The following is a 9,225-nucleotide window of genomic DNA, read 5'->3' on the forward strand; positions in this document are numbered from 1 at the left end:
AAAATGATTTAAGAATTTCAAAGAAATTAAAAAACAAACATTTTTGAACACATAAACTTACACAACTACTCAAGGATACTTACATGAATAGCCCTTTGATACGAATATCCCAATTCCATGCTGATTGTTGACATTAGTTTTTTTCGACAGAAAATCTTCTCTTACGCGTATAATTCTCTTATAATCCATGTTTTACTGTAATAACTCAAATTGTTAGATGTATCGTAATCCGTGTGCACTTTTAGTGTTTACTTATTTTAAACGTATATTCATGACAAAACCGAGTTTCCAACTATTAATCGACGATGTAGAAATTCCATTATTGACCTATGAATAGCGGGGAAATACCTTCTGGTTCTAAAAATAGCAACATCCGGATATGTGTAGTGTTCTAAAAATAAAACAACTCGGGGGCAATACAATTTTACTAATGTCACCTTCAACACATTAAAAATAAAGTTAGGTGAACATTTAATCCAATATCGATTAAATTAAAGAAAACTGCTTACCTCATTGTTTATTAATGCAGTAAACATAACAAAACAACATAAAACATAATTATTCACATTCACATAATTACCGGTCTACACATTTTACATTTCATTCGGAACTCCTCCGAATATTTACATTTCCGGCACAAGATATTACAGTTAACCAATCGGAAAACGTAAACGAAACGGGAACAGATATTAAACTTATTTGTCGTTCTTCAAATATAATGTTTTGAAGATAAATTGAAGACAATCTATTCAACCACAAATAGCATTTTTAACACCCATGCAATCGCCTTCCATTTGCATTTTTACATCATAATAAAATAACAGTAAAACCCAACTGTCAATCAACTTAAAAACCGCTCCTACCACTAACTAAAACAAATTAGCATTCCATAATAGGCGCGCTCTCCAGAGCGGCGCCAATGAAACTATATGTCGGATGGCTAGCTTGGGGCTGCTTATAAGAAGTAGGGTGTAGGTCACTGTTTATAAAAAAGAAACATGGCGTCCGCCAAATAACTTTCATTAAGAATGATAGATAGTGATGAATCTCAGTATGTGCCCAAACATCTTCAAACTCCTACAACCACCACAATAGTTCTGCCTATCTTGCTACCAAGCGTCTTGTGATAATGCTGCTTGTCATCTACTGTACCAAGCTTCTTGTGATAATGCTACTTATTATCTTCTGTACCAAGCATCTTGTGATAATGCTGCCTCTCATCTTCTGTACCAAGCGTCTTGTGATAATGCTGCTTCTTATCTTCAATACCAAGCGTCTTGTGATAATGCTGCTTATTATCTTCTGTACCAAGCGTCTTGTGATAATACTGCTTATTATCTTCTGTACCAAGCGTCTTGTGATAATGCTGCTTCTTATCTTCTGTTCCAAAAGTTTTGTGATATTCTAGCAAAGTGTGACATTTATGCTGACGTGATAAACATGCTATCATGTAGACTTAGTTATATGCAAAGGCGGCATACAATTCCGAAAATTGAACTGCCATCTGTATTAAAGTAACACGAATGCTTCATGCAAGGACACATGGTTAACCTTGCGATGACAAAGTTAGCATACAAAACGTGGTTTTCAGAGTGCAGAGATTCGTCTGTTGCTTTTAGAAACAAAACAGTCAACACTTTGTTAACAAGAAAGCAGGTTGAATTTGCATTGAAGTCAGGCTTACTCACGGAGAAGAAATCCAACTCATTAATCAAGAGATCAACTCATTTTTCATTATTTCATAAAACACTTTTTAGCGGCACTTCATTTGTGTTAAAATGAAAACGACTACAGTCAACAAGTACGAACAAGATAATAAGCAAAATATCTTGGGAGATGTTTCTCAGACATTTATTTTCATATGTGAAATGAAGCCCGAGCTCGTTGTCTAAATTTCTCCATGGATCAATAGGTTCTATACAACAACACCACTCAACGATATGGATGGTGTACTACGTCAGAACCTGATTGTCTTCGGGTTTTGTGAAGCCAGACAAACAACTATGGTGACATACCGCTCTATCTTGCACTCTTCGAGATTGACATTGACAGTGGCGGCGGTGCGCAGTCTGATAGAGACGATGAAGAACATACCACACACCATTACATGTTGTGCTAGGCGCACGACTCCCTTCCGAGATTTAGAAAGAGATCAAGAATGTGTCTTTTTCCTCGATTTATTATCAGGTGAAACACACAGTAAAGTGTGATGCAATATACATCATAATAATCAAACAAAATGTTAACCATTTAATTTGAATAACACAACAATTCAAATTACAATTTAGGGTTATAACACAATGTGTTGATAAAACAATGTGTTACAATTACAACTAACATAAAATAATAATCATATAGAAATATATACAAATATTACAAAATTCGAGCTATCAACACTTATTTACTGATTGTCTGTATTATTCGTAAACTTCATTGATAATGACATATATTTTACATAATATTTCTTATATCAAATCTCTAAGTCAAAACTCAAAAGTCAAAATTACCTTAAAACTTATAAAATCATATGCTAAAATAAGCAAAATTCTTACCTAGAGGAATATCAAGAATGTGTCTATTTCCTCGATTTATTTTCAGGTGAAACACATAGAAGTCAACAGTAGAGTGACTCCATCGAGGAAAGACACACCTTTTAGAGTTTTGCCAAAATTGTATTCATCCAATGAAAAATGGCGTTACAAAAAGTTGAGTAAATAAGTAGCAAATGAAGTTGCAGTAATTATCCGGACACCGAAGCTGCTAAGGGCTGAGCACTTTCAAGGTGCGAAAAACGCCAATTGTTTGGCTTCCGCTATAGTAAAGTCTGAGCCGGACATTCTGTTTGTTCTATAATGAACAGTTTGACGGCTCTGTTTGATTACAGTGATAATTTGTTATACAAAAAATAATTGCGCTTGAGATTTGGCATCTTTTTGAGACATCATAAGCTAATTGATAATAAAAAAAATCTGTTTAAACTAAAGTGACAAAAATGTATCATTAAAATTACCGTGGTTCAAATATTTCAAAAATTATGAAAACATTAAACAACGATTTTTTTCTAGAGAAAGAAAAATACTTCATATATTGCAACTTATACACATATTTGTCTAACGTAAAAAATCAACAAATCTCAGTACACCAAACTATTGAATTTTTTACAGCATAACACACTCCTTTTCCTTTATTTTACTTTATTCCTATAAAGTAGTGGATCCGGAAGTAAGATGTTTTAAACATACATGTGAAACAATATGTACATATTTTAAAACACAAGATTAGTATTCTAATAGAAAAAAAAATACAACGATATGTTAAACAATCACACATATTAATACATTCAAAACACAAATAACCTAGAACTACATATACTTATTGCACACAACGTCCTTTGTAGGCACAAACCTTCTAATTTTTGTAAAGCAATGGATCTTTACTAAATTTGTGGGATTAATAAATTAGCATGTTTCGCATAGAAATTGACAGAATAAGTAGTATGCATAATATGATTTTCTAGCTGTTAGAGGACCAACTCTAATAGTGAATCTTACCTTGCCCTTTTGATTCGTTATTTTATTCTCAACATGGAAATTGTCCCAATCAAATGATAAAATAGGTCTCCAAAAACTTTGAATTGAAATACATGATATTTCTTGTGGAACCCTAATATTCCAGTAGGTGGGACACATTGAAAGGTTATAAACAAGCACATACACACATGAAATTCCATTTGTAAGTTCAAGAACAATTTGAGTAGACCTATTGTTGAGTCTAAGTGTTTTCACTAGCATTACCAAAACAATAGCAAATATCATAATGACAAAAGCTAAAATTCAATGATCTAAAGTAATGTCAAGTTGTTCCCCAAAAAAGGTTTGTTGGTGCAGGTGAGGTTTCTGGTTTCTTGTATATTAAATAAGGTACAGTAGCAGCTTGAACTGTTTGGTATCCTCATTTTTGTATAACAGACACTACAATCATGAGTTTTCTGAGTTTAACAGATATCAAAATTAAGGCAAACAGACAAAAAGCAGCAATGGATGTTGTGCAGTATAAGAGTATGTCATCTGTGGTAGGCCAGTTATCGTCAAGCAATATATCCCTAGACAGTAAAGGATCGGTCAAAGATTGAAATACCATGGCATCAGTTTTAGCCGACTGTGCCATCTTTTCTAGACTAAGATGTGCTTTTCTGTCATCAGCAATGATATTTTGCATAGTATGATTATAGATTAGGAACAGAGGCACATCCACAGACAATGGATTTTCAAACAACGAATTACTATTAATATTATGAACAGAACAGAACAGAACAAATTTTTTTTAATGACTTGTACATACATACATCGTCATACATTCAAATTCCTATATACCAAATATCATTAAGTCACATAGTCATTTGTCACGGAGAGTTAGGTAATGTTTAAATCTCTGAATATAAAATTATATCAAAAATATATAATAATTTGCTGAAAAAAAAACAACATTATAGCTCCCACTCTAATAGATTGGTAGCTACGCTTGTCTTTCAGTAAATTCATCATAACACAGTATTTATAGTTGTTATTCTGATTTTTAAAGCATTCTTGATGAACAAAGATAATCTAAAAAGAACGTTATCATTTCTTGAACTTAGCAAATTCATGAATTTATACATGGAAGGACGACGATAAAATGTTATAGGTATATGCTTAATTCTAAGTTCGTTATAACACGGACATACACATATAAAATGAAAAGTATCTTCAATGTCACCAGAACCACAGACTAAACACAATCTCTCATGTCTAGGGCTTGCGTTTCTTCCATACCTTCCAGTGTGAATTCGTAATGAGTGAGCTGATATTCTTGTCCGTGTTACAAAGAACCTTAAATTAAACGGTAATACATCTAAATACGTTTCATATTCAAAGCTTTTCTTGAAATGTTTGTATTCGTCCAACACTGAGCTTCGTTCAACTGAACCGTTCCAGTCTTGCACAAAACAATCAATCACCCGTTGTTTAAATATTAGTGGAAAATGCTTTGCCTGTCGGCTGTCTAAATTATAAAATGCTTCCGAGAAGCCAAATCTGTCAAGTAAGTCCTTTACACTTGACACCCAATTTCTTTTACCTCTATCGGTATCACTCAAACCAAGCTCATATAATCTATTTAATATAATATTATTTGAATCATTAACTTTACACCAATATTTAATAACTCGATAAAATCTAGAAATATACAACGGGTACCTAGCTAATTCACCATACACACCAGCTGTGCAAGAATTTTGCCTAACATTTAAAACGCGTTTGCAAAACTTTAAATGTACTCGCTCTATTTCTTTTGACCTGGTGACCCCCCATACTTCACAGGCATAGCCTAAAATAGACCCAACGAATGAATCAAACAATTGACATAACGTTTTAGGCTTTAGGGGAATTTTCTTGCAATTGCACAATAGTACAATTAATGCCTTTAGAGATTTTCCCGCTAAATGTTCAATATTTAAATCAAAACTTCCTGTATACTTTAGGACGGTTCCTAAATAATTAAAATTGTCAACAACCTCTTTTTCATTTCCATTATACGTCCATGACTCATTGTTAAGTAAGCCACCCCTTTTTCTAAATACCATCGCCTTTGTTTTCATGCTATTTACCTCTAAACCCCAATCTAAACAATAGGAATGTAATAAATTAAGATTATTTTGCAATTCTTGCGGAGATTCACCATACAAACACATATCATCAGCGAAGAGGAATAGCATCAGTGTTATATCTTTTACTGATATACCAGATTCAATTCCTTTCTGCAAGTACAATTCAAGATCCTCTAGAAATAGCGACACTAAAATTGGAGATAATACTTCACCTTGCCTTAACCCAACTGAATAGTAGAACAAGTCTGAAAATTTATCACAGCTTTTAACACAGGACTTTACCTTATCATACATACTTCTTACTAACCTAAGAACTTTACCATCTATTCCACGTTGATATAATTTAAAAAATAAACCGTTTCTATATATACTATCAAAACACTTCTTTAAGTCAACGAAGGCAACATACAATCGTTTATTATCATTTAAAAAGTTCTGAACAAGCATGTGTAATGCAAATACAGCGTCAACCGTTGAACTCCCTTTGCGAAACCCAAACTGAGCATCCGATATGGTATTATTTTCATCACAAAAAGCGACAATACGTTTGTTTATAACTGTTGTGAATAATTTTGAAAGACAGGAAAGCAACGAGATGCCCCTGTGCAATTCACTATCATTAAAGAAATGTTGTAGCAATGCTAAATTAACAGGGTGCAACCTGCTAGTTGTATTTTGTTGACATACAGACACTCTTTGGGGTAGATAAATGCTAGCTGTATATACAGAACATTCACATGGTACATTAATAATGCAAAAGTTACAGCCTTTCACCATTCTTTGGCCCGTTTTACAATCAAATTCAACAAAATCTACATTGTACACTAAAATAGTTGTGTGAGATAAAGGTAACATCTCAGACGACAAATGACTAACCAAAAATCTGAAGTCACATTTATCTTTTATCAAGCCTTTATCATCTTTGAACAAAGCAGAAATGCATGTATCTTGAGTGATTGGGTACAGGGGCTTACTGAATGTACAGATTTTTGTTTTGCCTGATGTACAACTGTTTATTCAGACATATAGAAAGTGCAATAGTACTGTGTATTACTTGTAATAGCAAAATACTGTGGCAAGTCTAACAATTTATTTGCATGATCTGACGTACTATTAACTGGGACCGGAAGGGACACGACTTTTAACAGAGACAATGGCTTTGAAAATGTCGTAATCAGAAACATTACAGATATGTATATTTTTGAGCCACGACGTGTAAAGATGGTGTCCACATTCGTATAAATTTTATGAGTGTTTTAATACACCAACATGGGGAAATGCACGGTGAGATGAAAGACATCCGAGAACATATGGATAGTTCAGTGTCATTCAAGGTTCTCGAACTTGACAATATGAGTAAAGGGCTTAATTTCAAATTCACCAATATGTGAACAATAAGTTAAAAGTTCGCATCGACATTGGAAATTCATGTTTGATGAATTAATCAATGAAAGTGTCAGTCTAATTATAGAAATATGTGTTACTTTTACACGAACTAATTATCATCAACTACTTTCTATGTGTATACAATTGATTTGATGTATGTTGTGTATTTACATACATCCTAAAATAGATATAAGTATACACAGCAATGTCGCTGTGGCAGGTGTTATTAAATATATCGAACTTGGATGGACAATTTCTTTTTATAATTATAACACAACAGTCCGTAATCAACACGTGCAATAGTGAGTTTAACTTGATCGACTTTTTTAAAAGAATCTCTTATTAAATTAACTCATTTTCTAGTTTAATGTGATACCATCTGATAAATGTTAAGTACTTACTTCGCTTAGGGATTATTTATTGATGGGAAATATAAAACTATATCCTTATTCACAATGGCATTCTAGCTCCGTAATGGTGCTTCCTATCCTTTGTACCAAGCGTCTTGTGACAACTCTAATTCTTATCTTCTGTACTAAACGTTTTGGTAAACGCTGCTACTTATCGTCTGCAACAAGCGTTTTGTGATAATGCTGCTTTTTATCTTTTGTATCAAGCCTTTTGTTAAATGCTGCTACTTATCTTTTGCAACTGGCGTCTTGTGATAATTCTGCTTCTTATCTTCCGTTCAAAACGTCTTGTCTTGTGATATTGTTTTTTATCTTTTGTTCCAAGCATCTTGTCACAAAACTGATTCTTGTTTTCTCACAAAGTTTCTTGTGATAATGCATAATGATATCTGTTCTTCACTTTTATATTTTAAATGTTATATTTTTCCATTACTACAGGATTACGACTACGTTTAAGAAATCATTACCGAACCGCTTTGCCCGACATGCCGATATATACCATTCTTGGAGAAAAGAACGCCAAACTCAACAAATTCTGGCACAGAAACTTGTAGAGAAAAATCATAGAAAAATGGGCAAAATTGACAAGGAAGAAAGAGGTATAGAAGTTGCAAAGTTTTCAGATGTTTTCTTGAAAGAAGGTCATTTGCTCATTAATGATTTCCTCGTTGGTGAACCAGGCAACGGGAAATCCACTTTCTCCGTTATGTGTGCCCTGGAATCGACTCACCAGTATTTACCAGCGGAGAAAAACGTTGGTATTAAAACAAGCTATACCGACCAAGAATTATTCAAAGAGTTTGCATTTTTGTTTCATGTCACCCTACGAGATTTAGGTAAAACTTGTGATATAGCTGAAATGATCAAGGATAAACTTTTAAGTAAAATCTACCACAAAAAGGATGCCAATGATGGCTTCCGGCTATTGGAGACGGTGCTGGAAAGTGAAAAATGTTTAATCATAGCTGACGGCCTCGACGAATGGACTCATCTGGAAAACGCAAACTATATCTGCAAAACTGAAGAAAAAGTCACCCCTTTCCGAAATTCGGCCAACAAGGCCACACGCCTCACGACAACGCGTCTCTGGCGAATGTCACAGTTTAGAGTGCAGGATTCAAAGATCGACAAATATCTTGAAATAGAAGGAGCAGCTGACACATTGCAACTCGTGGAAAATATCATCACCATTCTTAATGAGGGAATTAAGGATGAACGGACACCGAAGGTGTCAGCGAAGGGTTTTAAAGGATTATTGTCAGCACCTATCAGTATAACCCAGCTCGTGTACCTGTGGTTCGAGGGCAAATCGTTAACCGATTCAAAGTGTGACATTTATGCTGACGTGATAAACATGCTATCATGTAGACTTAGTTATATGCAAAGGCGGCATACAATTCCGAAAATTGAACTGCCATCTGTATTAAAGTAACACAAATGCTTCATGCAAAGACACATGGTTTACCTTGCGATGACAAAGTTAGCATACAAAACGTGGTTTTCAGAGTGCAGAGATTCGTCTGTTGCTTTTAGAAACAAAACAGTCAACACTTTGGTAACAAGAAAGCAGGTTGAATTTGCATTGAAGTCAGGCTTACTCACGGAGAAGAAATCCAACTCATTGGAGATCAACTCATTCTTCATTATTTCATAAAATACTTTTTAGCGGCACTTCATTTGTGTTAAAATGAAAACGACTACAGTCAACAAGTACGAACAAGATAATAAGCAAAATATCTTGGGAGATGTTTCTCAGACATTTATTTTCATATGTGAAATGAAGCC

Source organism: Mya arenaria, chromosome 9 (assembly GCF_026914265.1).
Source record: "Mya arenaria isolate MELC-2E11 chromosome 9, ASM2691426v1".
Lineage (NCBI taxonomy): Eukaryota > Metazoa > Mollusca > Bivalvia > Myida > Myidae > Mya > Mya arenaria.